Here is a 16,170-nt window from a genome sequence, read left to right on the forward strand (position 1 = left end):
GGGGTTCCTCATTACTGCTTCTGACATGGACTCCAGTCTCACTGTGGGGCATAGGAGGGTGGCCTCATTACCACCCAGCTGTGGTTAATATCCTGACTCTCCACTAGACCTCACTGATGCCCCCTAGTGGAGAAGGGTAAGGATGCTTTGTTACTGCCTCCTGGGGGCTCCCCACATTAGTCCCCACTGGTACTGCTGAGGTGATGCCTCCTTACCTGCTGGCGGGGATGAAAGTGCTGCTGTTCTGCTGCCCTACTTAGCCTTCTTGACACCACTTTGGTGGGAGATTTGGGTTGAGGGTGGAAATCTAGGTGCTCCACCTACCTTTGCTGGTGTGGTGGGCTAGGGGCTCCAGTTTGCTCTGTGGTGTTTGGCCGAATTAGAGTGGTTGTTGTCTAGATGTTTTCTGCCTTGCTCTGCTGCCCCTTTCCTTGTCTTTTGTCTAGAGAGAGCAGGCTCTGCAGGGGCGTTTTTGTTTGGGCCCATTGCCCTTTCAAGGTTGTCAGCGTTTTCAGCTCCAAGTCTGGGATATATAAGTGGATTACTTTGCCTGGGCTCCTGTAACAAAGTACTACAAACTGGATGGCTTAAATAATGGACGCAAAATTTGGAGTGCCTTATATATCTAGCATAGTGTCTTCAATTAAATAAATGCATTTTCTCCAATATGAAGCTATTATGTTTGGCCATTAAATCCTCTATTTCCTAAAGTACTCATATTTCTAATATTCAGGTAGTGTCTAAACTAAGTTTTTGTTTTCTAAGCTCTGAGACTTTTTAAAAAAAATTTATTTATTTTAGTTTTATTTATTTTTGGCTGCGTTGGGTCTTCGTTGCTGCGCACAGCCTTTCTCCAGTTGCAGCTAGCGGGGGCTACTCTTCGTTGTGGTGCGCAGGCTTCTCATTGCGGTGGTTTCTCTTGTTGCGGAGCATGGGCTCTAGGTGCGTGGGCTTCAGTAGTTGTGGCTCACGGGCTCTAGAGTGCAGGCTCAGTAGTTGTGGCACACAGGCTTAGTTGCTCCATGGCATGTGGGATCTTCACGGACCAGGGCTCGAAACCATGTCCCCTGCATTGGTAGGGGGATTCTTAACCACTGCACCACCAGGGAAGCCCTGAGGCTGTTTTTTAAATTAATTCATTCATTTATTCATTTTGACTGCATTGGGTCTTTGTGGCTACATGCGGGCTTTCTCTAGTTGTGGCAAGCAGGGGCTACTCATTGTGGTGCGCGGGCTTCTCATTGCGGTGGCTTCTCTTGTGGAGCACGGACCCTACGCATGCAGGCTTCAGTAATTGTGGCACACGGGCTCAGTACTTGTGGCCTGTGGGCTCTAGAGCGCAGGCCCAGTAGTTGTGGCGCATGGGCTTAATTGCTCAGTGGCATCTTCCCGGACAAGGGCTCAAACCCATGTCCCCTGCATTGGCAGGCAGATTCTTAACCACTGCGCCACCAGGGAAGTCCCACTGAGACTGTTCTTGATTCATGCTTGTTTTTGTAAACTACTGTATTGAGATATAATTGACATATTTAAAAGTTGTACATATTTAATGTGTACAACTTGATGAGTTTAGAGATAAATATACATCTGTGAAATCATCTATGCCATTAACTTATCTATCAACTTCAAAAGTTTCCTCCCTCTCTTTATTTATTATTTTATTGATGATTATTTTCAGAACATTGTGTGTATATATGTAAGTATGTATGTGTATACGTTGCTTACATATATATACATGTCTATGTACATATACACACATGTGTGTATACATACATATACATGTATATGTATATATTTACTCTCCCAAAATTATTGGGTGCAACTCTTGTTAATATAAAAACCTTTGGTTATAAGCTAAACTTTTTATGCAGCAAATGAAGCCAAAGAGCTGTTTTAATTTGGTTACTCATAATTTTATCCATCAAAGTCATTTAGGAGTGACTCATCAAATAATTTATCTCAGCTGAGAGATATGTTTGGGATTGGAAATGGTTTGAACTGAAACAGTACTGACTTTTGGAAGATTTTCCTCAAGCTGATGAAAATGAGGAATTTCAAAGCTGTTCTTGTTTTCAGAAACAAACAAACAAAAAAGAAATCACACCAAAATGGGAAGAATGCTAGCTCAGTTCTTTTCTGTTTTGTCACTTCAATGTATAAAATTTTCTGATATAGATCTGTTATGTGCACCTCAAGTACAGCATAGCATCTACTTAGTATGGGCCCTTTGGCCTCATCTTATATAATAATCTTTTAGGCGGTTCACCATACCTGATAAAAGACATGTTGACCCGATAAGTGAGAAGCCTAGTTATTTATTTTATGTGAAGCACACAGAGCCAAATAAATTTTATCGCTGATGGTTCTTCCTGTTAAGGGAGCAACTGTATCATTTCTGTTTGAGTAAACAAAATTTAGGAAGTCATACATCAGGCTTCTCTTAATCTAGAAGTGGTCTTGATTATCAGTTGTCAACTGTCATTGTCAAAACAAGTGTGGTTCAGTCTAACCACTTATGTCCTTGGGTATATTTTGTTTTTCCCCTCCTTGGCAGGCAGGGGAGTCAGTTTAAACTGTTAAGTGCAGCCTCTGCCATTGGGTGCCTTCCCAAAAGGGTTTATCTGTATCATGCTGGGTGGGATTCCTAAGGCAGTGATTCTCGATGGGGCTTTAAAGAAGGGAGAACCCTGGGCTGTGGGTAGCATCCCTGCTGTCAGCAACTCGTACTGCAGGGAGTCACAAGTCTTTGATTTAAAAAAACCCCAGGGCTTCCCTTCCCTGGTGGCGCAGTGGTTGAGAGTCCGCCTGCTGATGCAGGGGACACGGGTTCGTGCCCCGGTCCGGGAAGATGGCACATGCCATGGAGCAGCTGGGCCTGTGAGCCATGGCTGCTGAGCCTGCGCGTCCGGAGCCTGTGCTCCGCAACGGGAGAGGCCACAACAGTGAGAGGCCCTTGTACTGCAAAAAATAAATAAATAAATAAATAAACCCCCAAACATGGATAGATTAAGGCATCCACAAAAAAGGGTTGTTTTTAGTGGTGACTCTGGGGGTTGGGGGTCACCTTAAAAAGCCCTATGTCTGTTTAGAGGTAGTGTGACCTGGTAGAAGCATCATGGACTTTGCAGTCCCACTGACTGGACATTTTCCAGATATCTGACCTTGAGATAAATCACTCAATCTTTTAAGTCTCAAAATAAAATGGGCCTAATTCTTATTTTGAGGGATTATTATAAAGATTACATTTAATGTAAAAGTCACCAATCATCGAAATTGACTCAAGAAGAAATAGAAAACCTGAATGGATCTATAACAAGGAGAAAAATTGAATTAATAACTAAAATTTTCCCACAAAGAAAAACCCAGGCCCAGATAGCTTCACTAGCAAACTCCATCAGATATTTGAAGAAATAATGCTAGTCCTTTACAAACTCTTCCAGAAAATAGAGGAGTAAGGGAAACTTCCCAGTTTGTTCCATGATATAAAAATTGGGGCTCCCCTGGTGGTGCAGTGGTTAAGAATCCACCAGCTAATGCAAGGGACACGGGTTCAAGCCCTGGTCCAGGAAGATCCCACATGCGGCAGAGCAACTAAGCCCATGTGCCACAACTCCTGAGCCTGCGCTCTAGAGCCCGCATGCCACAACTACAGAGCCCGTGTGCCACAACCACTGAAGCCTGTGTGCCTAGAGCCCATGATCCACAACAAGAGAAGCCACCGCAATGAGAAGCCTGCACGCTGCAACAAAGAGTAGCCCCCGCTTGATGCAACTGAAGAAAGCCCGCATGCAGCAAGGAAGACCCAACACTGCCAAAAATAAGTAAATAAGTTAATTTTTTTAAATTAAAAAGATAAAATAAAATAAAAATTGCCCTGATACCAAAGCCAGATAAGACATGACAAGAAAACTACAAACCATTATTGCTTATGAATATAGACACAAAATCCTCAACAAAATGTTAGTAAACCAAATCCAACAGCATGTAAGAAAGGATTATACATTATGATTAAGGAGGATTTGTCCCAAGAATGCAAGATTGGTTCATCCTAAAAATAAGTTTATATAATATACTATACTTATAAAGAACAAAAACCACATGATCACCTCAATAGATGCAGAAAAGCATTTGACAAAATCTAACAGCCAATCATAAAAGCTTTCAACAAATTAGGAATAGATGGGAACTTCCTTAACTTGATAAAAAGCATATACAAAAAAACCTACAGCTAACATCATGCTTAATGGTGAAAGACTGAAACATTTTCCATAAGATCAGGTACAGGAAAACATGGTTGCTTTCACTACTTCAATTTGACATTGTACTGGAGTTTCCAGCTAGTGCAATCAGGTAAGAAAGAAAAAAAAAAGACAGTTTACTCAGAATGGAGAGGAAGAAGTAAAAGCTGTCTTTATTTAAAGACAATATGATCCTTATGTAGAAAATTTTCTCTTTTATGGATTGTGCTTTTGGCATCATAGCTAAGAAATATTTGCTTGACTCAATGTCACAAATATTTTCTCCTACATTTTCTTCTAAAAGTTTTACAGTTTCAGGTTTTACAAAAGGTTTATGATCCACTCATAGTTAACATTTTTGTATAGTGTAAGGGTCTAGATTCATCCTTTTACATGCAGATGGATACCCCATTGTCCCACAACCATTTGTTGAAGAGTATTCTTTACTCTATTGAATTATCTTGGTACTTTTTGCTGAAAAATCAACTGACCATAAATATACGGCTTTATTTCTAGACTCTTAATTCTTTTCCATTGATCTATATGTTTATCCTTATGCCACTATCACAGTCTTTTTGTTTGAATATTGGAATTTTATTTCATTTCTTTATACAGCAGGTTCTTATTAGTTATCTACTTTATACCTATTAGTGTATACATGTCAATCCCAATCCACCAATTCATCACACCCCACCCCCACCCCCCAGAATAAGTGAGCTCAGCAAAGTCACAGATGACAAGACCAATGTACAGAAATCAATTATATTTCGGCTGGCTAAAAGTGCCTTCAGTTTTTAAGTAAAAATAAAAGACATATTTTTCATTTTCACCGAGAACTTTATTGAACAACGTATTCATCCTTTTCTTCCACTACCTTCTGCCATTTTTCTGGGACAACATTAAACACAACAACATTTGCAGTATAGGGGTCCCAGAAGGAGAAGAGAGAGAGAAAGGACCCAAGAAAATATTTGAAGATATTATAGTTGAAAACTTCCCTAACATGGGACAGGAAATAGCCACCCAAGTCCAGGAAGCGCAGAGAGTCCCAGGCAGGATAAACCCAAGGAAAAACATGCCAAGACACATAGTAATCAAATTGACAAAAATTAAAGACAAAGAAAAATTACTGAAAGCAACAAGGGAAAAATGGCAAATAACATAAAAGGGAACTCCCATAAAGTTAATAGCGATTTCTCAGCAGAAACTCTGCAAGCCAGAAGGGAGTGGCATGATATATTTATAGTGATGAAAGGGAAGAACCTACAACAGATTACACTACCCGGCAAATATCTCATTCAGATTCGATGGAGAATCAAAAGCTTTACAGACAAGCAAAAGCTAAGAGAATTCAGCACCACCAAGCCAGCTATACAACAAATGCTAAAGGAACTTCTCTAAGTGGGAAACACAAGAGAAGAAAAAGACATACAAAAACAAACTCAAAACAATTAAGAAACTGATAATAGCACTATACATATTGATAATACTTAAACGTGAATGGATTAAATGCTCCAACCAAAAGACACAGGCTCGCTGAATGGATACATAAACAAGACCCATACATATGCTGTCTACAAGAGACCCACTTCAGTCCTAGGGACACATAAAGACTGAAAGTGAGGGGATGGAAAAACATATTCCATGAATGGAGATCAAAAGAAAGCTGGAGTATCAATGCTCATATCAGCTAAAATAGACTTTAAAATAATGAATGTTACAAGTGACAAGGAAGGACAGTACATAATGATCAAGGGATCAATCCAAGAAGAAGATATAACAATTACAAATATATATGCTCCCAACATAGGAGCACCTCAATGTATAAGGTAACTGCCAACAGCTATAAAAGAGGAAATTGACAGTAACACAATAATAGTGGGGGAGTTTAACACCTCACTTACACCAATGGATAGATCAACCAAATAGAAAATTAATAAGGAAACACAAGCTTTAAATGACACAATAGACCAGACAGATTTAATTGATATTTATAGGACATTCCATCCCAAAACAGCAGATTACACTTTCTTCTCAAGTGCACACGGAACATTCTCCAGAATAGATCACATCTTGGGTCACAAATCAAGCCTCCATAAATTTAAGAAAATTGAAATCATATCGAGCATCTTTCCTGACCACAACGCTATGAGATGAGAAATCAATTACAGGGAAAAAAACTCAAACACATGGAGGCTAAACAATACGTTACTAAATAACCAAGAAATCACTGAAGAAATCAAAGAGGAAATCAAAAAATACCCAGAGACAAATTACAACGAAAACACGATGATCAAAAACCTATGGGATGTAGCAAAAGCAGTTGTAAGAGGGAAGTTTATAGCAATACGAGCCTACCTCAAGAAACAAGAAAAATCTCTAGAAAACAATCTAACCTTACACCTAAAGGAACTAGAGAAAGAAGAACAAACAAAACACAAAGCTAGTAGAAGAAAAGAAATCATAAAAATCAGAGCAGAAATAAAAACAGAAATAGAAACAAAACAATAGCAAAGATCAATAAAACTAAAAGCTGGTTCTTTGAGAAGATAAACAAAATTGATAAACCTTTAGCCAGACTCATCAAGAAAAAGAGGGAGAGGACTCAAATCAATAAAATTAGAAATGAAAAAGGAGAAGTTACAACAGAGACCACAGAGATACAAAGCATCCTAGGAGACTACTATAAGCAACTGTGTGCCACTAAAATGGACAATCTGGAAGAAATGGACAAATTCTTAGAAAGGTATAACCTTCCAAGCCTGAACCAGGAAGAAGTAGAAAATATGAACAGACCAATCACAAGTAATGAAATTGAAACTGTGATTAAAAATCTTCCAACAAACAAAAGTCCAGGACCAGATGGCTTCACAGATGAATTCTATCAAACATTTAGAGAAGAGCTAACACCCATCCTTCTCAAACTCTTCCAGAAAATTGCTGAGGAAGGAACACTCCCAAACTCATTCTATGAGGCCATTCTATAAGGCCTGATACCAAAACCAGATGAAGATACTGCAAAAAAAATTACAGACCAATATCACTGATGACTATAGATGCAAAAATCCTCAACAAAATACCAACAAACAGAATCCAACAACACATTAAAAGGATCATACACCATGACCAAGTGGGATATATCCCACGGATGCAAGGATTCTTCAATATATGCAAATCAATCAATGTGATACACCATACTAACAAATTGAAGAATAAAAACCATATGATCATCTCAATAGATTCAGAAAAAGCTTTTGACAAAATTTAACACCGATTTATGATAAAAACTCTCCAGAAAGTGGGCATAAAGGGAACCTACCTCAACATAATAAAGGCCATTTACGACAAACCCACAGCAAACATCATTCTCAATGGTGAAAAACTGAAAGCATTTCCTCCAAGATCAGGAACAAGACAAGGATATCCACTCTTGCCACTATTATTCAACATAATTTAGAAAGTCCTAGCCACAGCAATCAGAGAAGAAAAAGAAATAAAAGCAATCCAAACTGGAAAAGAAGAAGTAAAACTGGCACTGTTTGCAGATGACATGATACTATACATAGAGAATCCTAAAGATGCCACCAGAAAACTACTAGAGCTAATCAATGAATTTGGTGAAGTTGCAGGATACAAAATTAATGCACAGAAATCTCTGCGTTCCTATACACTAATGATGAAAAATCTGAGAGAGGAATTAAGAAAACACTCCCATTTACCATTGCAGCAAAAAGAATAAAATACCTAGGAATAAACCTACCTAGGGATCCAAAGACCTGTATGCAGAAAAGTATAAGACACTGATGAAAGAAATTAAAGACAATACAAACAAATGGAGAGATATACCATGTTCTTGGTTTGGAAGAATCAACATTGTGAAAATGACTATACTACCCAAAGCAATCTACAGATTTGATGCAACCCCTATCAAATTACCAATGGCATTTTTTACAGAATTAGAACAAAAAAATCTTAAAATTTGTATGGAGACACAAAAGACCCCGAATAGCCTCAAGCGGTCTTGAGGGGAAAAAATGGAGCTGGAGGAATCAGTCTCCATGACTCCAGACTATACTATAAAGCTACAGTAACCAAGATAGTGTGGTACTGGCACAAAAACAGAAATATAGATCAATGGAACAGGATAGAAAGCCCAGAGATAAACCCACGCACCTATGGTCAACTAATCTATGACAAAGGAGGCAAGGACATACAATGGAGAAAAGACAGTCTCTTCAATAAGTGGTGCTGGGAAAACTGGACAGCTACATGTAAAAGAATGAAATTAGAACACTCCCTAACACTGTACACAAAAATAAACTCTAAATGGATTAGAGACCTAAATGTAGGTCTATAAAACTCTTAGAGGAAAACATAGGAAGGACACTCTATGACATAAATCACAGCAAGATCTGTTTTGATCCACCTCCTAGAGTAATGGAAATACAAACAAAAATAAACAAATGGGACCTAATGAAACTTAAAAGCTTTTGCACAGCAAAGGAAACTATAAACAAGATGAAAAGACAACCCTCAGAATGGGAGAAAATATTGGCAAATGAATCAATGGACAAAGGAGTAATCTCCAAAATATATAAACAGCTCATGCAGCTCGATATTAAAAAAAAAAAAACCCAATCCAAAAATGTGCAGAAGACCTAAATAGACATTTCTCCAAAGAAGACATACAAATGGCCAAGAAGCACATGAAAAGCTGCTCAACATCACTAATTATTAGAGAAATGCAAATCAAAGCTACAATGAGTTATCACCTCACACCAGTTAGAATAGGCATCATCAGAAAATCTACAACCAACAAATGCTGGAGAAGGTGTGGAGAAAAGGGAACCCTCTTGCACTATTGGTGGGAAGGTAAATTGATACAGCCACTATGGAGAATAGTATGGAGGCTCCTTAAAAAACTAAAAATGGAATTACTATATGACCCAGCAATCCCACTACTGGGTATACCCAGAGAAAACCATAATTCAAAAAGACACATGCACCCCAATGTTCATTGCAGCACTATTTACAATAGCCAGGTCATGGAAGCAACCTAAATGCCCATTGACATACAAGTGGATAAAGAAGATGTGCTACATATATACAATGGAATATTACTCAGCCATAAAAAGGAATGAAATTGGGTCATTTGTAGAGATGTTAATGGATCTACAGACTGTCATACAGTGTGAAGTATGTCAGAAAGAGAAAAACAAATATCGTATATTAACGCATATTTGTGGAACCTAGAAAAATGGTACAGATGAACGGGTTTGCAGGGCAGAAATAGAGATACAGATGTAGAGAAGAAACGTATAGATACCAAGGGGGAAAGTGGCGGCGGGAGGCTGGTGTTGTTGTGATGAATTGGGAGATGGAGATTGACATATATACAGTAATATGTATAAAATACATAACTATTAAGAACCTGCTGTATAAAAAAGTAAAATTCAAGTTTAAAAAAAACACTGTGGTAGTGGCATAAGGATAAACATATAGATCAATGGAAAAGAACTGAGTCTAGAAATAAAGCCTTATATTTATCGTCAGTTGATTTTTCAGCAAAAAGTACCAAGATAATTCAATGGGGTAAAGAATAGTCTTCAACAAATGGTTCTGGGACAACGGGGTATCCATCTGCATGTAAAAGGATGAATCTAGACCCTTACACTATACAAAAATGTTACCTAAGAGTGGATCATTAACCTGATGTAAAACCTGAAACTGTAAAACTTTTAGAAGAAAATGTAGGAGAAAATATTTGTGATGTTGAGTCAAGCAAATATTTCTTAGCTATGATGCCCAAATCACAGTCCATAAAAGAGAAAATTGATGAATTGTACTACATCAAAATTAAAAACTTTATGTGCTTCAAAAGACACCATTGGGCTTCCCTGGTGGCGCAGTGGTTGAGAGTCCACCTGCTGATGCAGGGGACACGGGTTCGTGCCCCGGTCCGGGAGGATCCCACATGTCGCTGAGCGGCTGGGCCCGTGAGCCATGGCCGCTGAGCCTGTGCGTCCGGAGCCTGTGCTCTGCAGCGGGAGAGGCCACGGCAGTGAGAGTCCCGTGTACTGCAAAAAAAAAAGACACCATTAAGAAAATGAAAAGAGAAGCCACAGACTGGGAGAGAATATATGCAAATCATATATCTGATAAAGCATTTATATCCAAAATATATAAAGAATTCTTATAGCTCAATAAAAGAAGAAATAATTATAAAATGGGCAAAAGATTTGAATAGACATTTCACCAAAAAAGATATATGAATGCTTAATAAGCACACAAAAGATGCTCACATGATTAGTCATTAGGGAAATGCAAGTTAAAACTAGCATGAAATACCACTCACACACACTGAAATGACTCACCAAAAAAGTAGTACCAGGTATGGGAGAGGATATGGAGAAATTGGAACTCTTAGGCCTTGCTGGTAGGAATGTAAAATGGTGTAGCTACTTAGAAAAATAGTTTGACAGTTTCTTTGAAAAGTTAAACATAAATTTACCATGTGACTCAAATTCTACTCATAGGAATGTACTAAATAGAAACAAAAACATGTCCATACACAGACTTGTATGTAAATGTTCATAATAGCTTTATTCATAATAGCCTCAATGGAAAAAACTCAAATGTCAATGAACTAGTGAAATGGATAAAGAAAATGTGGTTTATTGATACAACAGAACACTTCAACAACAACAATAAAAACAACAAAATATCAATACATGCTACAGTATGAACCACAAAAACATACCAAATGAAAGAAGCCAGATGCAAAAACCCACACAGTATATGAATCCATTTATACAAAATGTCCAGGTAAATCATAAAGACAAAGTAGTTCAGCAGCTTCCCGGGGTTGGACATGGGAAGGAAGAGTGATGGCAAATGGGCACTAGGGACCTTTAGGGAATGATGGAAATGTGGTAAAATTGGGTTGTGGCAATGGTTGCAAAACTTTGTAAATTTAGTAAAAATCATTGAATTATACCCTTGAAATGGCTGAATTTTATGGTTTGTAAATTATTAATAGAACTGCTAACGATTAAATGAGTTTATATTATAGTGGCTGGCACATGGTCCTCAATAAATGATAGTCTTATTCTTTGAAGATGTATTTTATCTTCTGAGCTCAGACCTAATGCCTCAAGAGCGCAAGGATGGCACGTGCTCACAGCTAGCATTTACTGAGTACTCACTGTTCCAGACTCTATGCTAACCATTTCATGTGCATTGCCTTCTTTAATCTCACAACAACTCTCTGACATAGGTAGTAGTATTGTGCCTGTTCTATAGAAAAGGAAATGGAAGCTTTGTTATGGTCCTGGGGTCGAGGCATGGAGAATACCTGGCCTCTAACAGATCTAACCTGTCCAAATGTGTCGGGAACCGTTAAGACCTAAGAATTTCTAGTCTGGTCATGGGTCTGGCTAGGTGGCTTTGAGCATCTCCTTTGTGCTATGCTTGACCCTCCTGAAGCCTTTGCTGTTTGAAGCCTTGCTGTTCTAGATTACCTGGAAGTTCTGCTGTGCAATGAAATTGCTGGTCACCATAACAATAATTACCTGGCTGACTCTGACTCATGTTTCTCCTTGTCACAAGACTGTGACTGCTCTTCTTTGAGGTGTCAAAAAATTGTTTTAATGAAGTATAGTTGATTTACAATGTTTCTGGTGTATAGCATAGTGATTCAGTTTTATATATATACACACACATACACACATATATAAACATATATATGTGTTTTTCAGATTCTTTTCTATTATAGGTTATTACAAGATTTTGAGTATAGTTCCCTGTGCTATACAGTAGGTCCTTGTTGTTTATCTATGTTATATATAGTGGTGTGTATCTGTTAATCCCAAACTCCTAATTTTTCCGTCCCCTGCCTTCCCCTGTGGTAAGCATAAGTTTGTTTTCCATGACTGTGAGTCTTTCTGTTTTGTAAATAAGTTCATTTTTATCATTTTTTTAAGATTCCACATAGAAGTGATCATATATTTGTCTTCCTCTGACTTACTTCACTTAGTATGATAATCTCTTGATCCATCCATGTTGCTGCAGATGGCATTATTTCATTTATTTTATGGCTGAGTAATATTCTTTTGTATATATCTAACACATCTTCTTTATCTATTCATCTGTTGATGAACATTTAAGTTGCTTCCAGGTCTTGGCTATTGTACATAGTGCTGCTATGAACATTGGGGTGCATGTATCTTTTTGAATTAGAGTTTTTGTCTTTTCTGGATATATGCCCAGAAGTGGGATTGCTAGGTCATATGGTAACTCTATCTTTAGTTTTTTAAGGAACCTCCATACTGTCCTCCATAGTGGCTTCACCACTTTACATTCCCACCAACAGTGTAGGAGGATTCCCTTTTTGCCACACCTTCTCCGGCATTTATTATTTGTAGACTTTTTAATGGTGGCCATTCTGACTGGTGTGAGGTGATACCTCATTGAGGTTTTGATTTGCATTTCTTTAATAATTAGCCATACTGAGCATCTTTTCATGTGCCTCTTGGCCATCTTTATGTCTTCTTTGGAGAAATGTCTATTTAGGTCTTCTGCCCATTGTTTGATTGGGTTGTTTGTTTGTTATTGAGCTGCATGAGTTACCGTGACCCCTCTTGACCCATGTTGGAGGACGGTGCTGTGTGGCAGGTAGCCTCTGAACACTGCCCGGTTGGCTTCTGTGACTTGTGCCAATGTTTTTGCCTCATGCCTGCCTTGGGAGTCCCTGGCGGTCATGAAAATTTTTCCCCAGGCTCTTCCCTCAGCCAGGACTCACAGGCCCATTGCCCATTCATCGTCATCCCTGGGCACAGTGAGTGTATTCTCTCTGTAACAGGAAAGAGCCTTTCATCAGTTTGGAATGCTTTATCCCTTAGGGTTTAGCTCTTGGTGATGCTCTAGGCTATGGGGTTGGGAAGGTAGGACAGAGTTTCAGTTGCTAGTTGGGCATAAGTCCTTGGGCCCAAATCCCTCTCACACTAACTTCTGCATTCTTGGGATTCTAATGGTTTCATTTGCTCTAACTGTTAAGCACCATGGCTGCTGTTCTATATTAGATTCCTATTAGACATTAGTTAAAACATAAAAGGAGCGTGTAGATGCTCAGATGGTCCTCCATTAGGTCACGTATGAAGTGAAAATCTCCCCCCACACCCACCAGCATTCAGACAAATTCACAGTTCTGTGCTCCTTTCTGCAGCTGACAATTTGATATGGCTAGTAGTTTGTCTTGTATCTACACTGCCTCAAACTTTTTGCCTTTGCTACAGGCATTCCCCATGTTTGGATTCAATCCACCCACTGACTGCTACTTATCCAATACCTCCTGTGCTAGGTGCACAGAGGAGGCAAAGAAGCCTAATACTCCTCTTTTCTAGGAGCTTTCAGGCCAGCTGGAGAGACTGGAGGTGCATGTGTAAAGAGGAAATGTACATTAAGTGAGATAACGGGATGGGGAGGGGATAACAGCACAGCACTGTTAAAACCATGATTACGGATCGCTTGGGTCAGGTTAACCATGGTTGAGGCATGGCACGGATCTAGACAAACCCACTGCAGGGCAGGCCTCTATTTAGGCAGCCCAAGCTGCTGAGCTGATTGCTCTCCCAGAGGGGAGGGCACTATCTCAGAATCATGGTCCTGGGGAGACTGCGTCCCACTTAGCCAGAGCGGTGCTGTTGACAGATAATCCAGAGCTGTCCATCATTTTGTTTTAACTGACATTTGGGGGTTATCTGTGTTTTTCCAGCAGCCTTCCCTCCCTCAAATTCGGTTGATTCTCAAACCAGTTTGCTCCTGGATAATCAAGAAGCATATATTTCGGCCATTACAAGGCAAAAGTTAACTCAAGTCCCATCTCCTCTTTGAGTTGACTCCCAGCGTTAGATGACCTGCTTGGTCTTTCTCCTGCGGCTCTGCTTCTACTCCTTTCATTGTGTTTTAGCTCAATCATGGGCTAAACTGACTTTTGTAGTATGAAGGGGGTTATAACCACTCTTCATGGCATGGTTTCTGTAGGAAACTATATTCTGTCCTGAGGTAGTAACAGCACAGCTGCCTCTCCTTTGATCCCTCCCACAGCAACACATGGGCAACTGCTCCCTCCACTCCCCTCCCTGGGTCTGGGGAGGGGAGGGGAGGGGAGGGGAGGGGAAGGGAGGGGAGAGGGGAGGGGAGGGGAGGGGAGGGGAGGGGAGGGGCGGGAAGGGAGGAGCAGCAGGTAGGCCTCACTCCTCTCCTTTCAACGTTCCACCAGAGCTGCTTGCTTTTTATCTTGACTGTATATATGTTGGGCTTCAGCATATGATTCCTTTCAAACATTGAATCCTGCTGTTAAGCAAAAACTATTGAAAAACACTGTTTTAAGAAAGTGGGTATGAAGAGGAATGCCAAACTAGTGATTTAAAAGAAGTTTGCTTGTGGACATGACATAATAATCTGGATGGGCAAATGCACTGTGAGTCCTGGACATATTCCAGGTTCACGCTCTCTTGACTTTGTTAAGTTTTAAGATCATTGTAGTCTAGAGTCTTCGATTCAGCATGCATATATATGCATGCAGACGTAGCGTATTTTAAAGATACATACCTTTAAATTTTTGCATTGTTTGCATTTGCATTAGTGATATAAAGGTTTTAGAATTTGTTTATGGACTGTCCTTTACCTAAACATACTTTTTCTTCCCATCTTCTAAAGATAACACTGAAAAGTATTCTATTTTCTTTGTGTCCAGGCTAGAAATTACTAAATTTCTAATTAAAGGTATGGTAACTTGGGTTATTTTCCTCATGTGGGTCTTTGTACCCTCTGATGTTTTGCCATGAAACATGGCTTCTGTGGATAGAGCACTGCTCACCACCTGCTTGCTTACAAGACATAATGCTGGGAAGTGGTAAGAGCCAGAGCTGGGAATCAGAAGCTGGCGTTTCTGACTCTTGCTCACCGTGATTCTAGTAAGTTCTTAACAGCTTGATTCCCAGGAACAAGGATACTAGCCTTGCCGACTGCACAGGCTTGTTTTGGGCTGAAATGAATAATGCTCTCTGAAGGCTTTTTGCAAATATCAAGAGCTCTACAAACCCACGTGGTTGTTTCACCTGAAGTGAACAGGGCTCTGCATTTCCCATGGCAATGACACTTGTCGAAGGACATCGTGACTTATCTTTCCGTATGTGGAGATTTAGTTTCTTCAAAGAGAAAAAGAAAACTATAAAAACTGTAGGACTTAACCTGGAGTAATGACATGGGGATTTTTCGTAATCTTTATATAAGTGTCATTTTTTTTTTTTTTTTTTTTTTTTTTTTTGTGTGGTACGCGGGCCTCTCACTGTTGTGGCCTCTCCCGTTGCGGAGCACAGGCTCCGGACGCGCAGGCTCAGCGGCCATGGCTCACGGGCCCAGCCGCTCCGCGGCATGTGGGATCTTCCCGGACCGGGGCACGAACCCGCGTCCCCTGCATCGGCAGGCGGATTCTCAACCACTGCGCCACCAGGGAAGCCCAAGTATCATTTTTAAAGAAAGAAAAATGGATTATCATGCTTGTATATCTGGAACTTGAGTTTCATTGTTCACCACCATGCTATTACTATTCTTTACAGACTTGGCATTTATGTTTTAAGTCCAAAGAATTTCTCATTCTTTAATTGTATTTAAAACAGAGGTATGACAAAGGAGAAGGTAATGACAGCAATGCTTTATAGTTTCTTTATCTTATGTCCATGAAGTAATAATTAGTACTAACAGGAAAGCATTAATATTTGGCACATATGTTTTAAGTGTGCAAACAGCACATTCCAGGTCTTTTGTGTTAAAACAGAGAGACATTACAAAGATGAAAGCAGAAACAGTAAGCTGTATCTTTTTTTCCTAAAAGAAATTTTAGGATGCTTACATAGCTATTCATTTAAAA

At 39.5% G+C, this 16,170-nt stretch overlaps 1 long non-coding RNA gene across 2 annotated transcripts in view; it reads left to right on the plus strand.

The window, feature by feature from the left end:
- Nucleotides 1-16,170, plus strand: part of LOC136794500 (uncharacterized) — a 31,636-nt gene that overhangs the window by 8,002 nt on the left and 7,464 nt on the right. The window lies entirely within an intron of this gene.

This window comes from Kogia breviceps, chromosome 7 (genome assembly GCF_026419965.1).
Source record: "Kogia breviceps isolate mKogBre1 chromosome 7, mKogBre1 haplotype 1, whole genome shotgun sequence".
In the NCBI taxonomy this organism is placed as follows: domain Eukaryota; kingdom Metazoa; phylum Chordata; class Mammalia; order Artiodactyla; family Physeteridae; genus Kogia; species Kogia breviceps.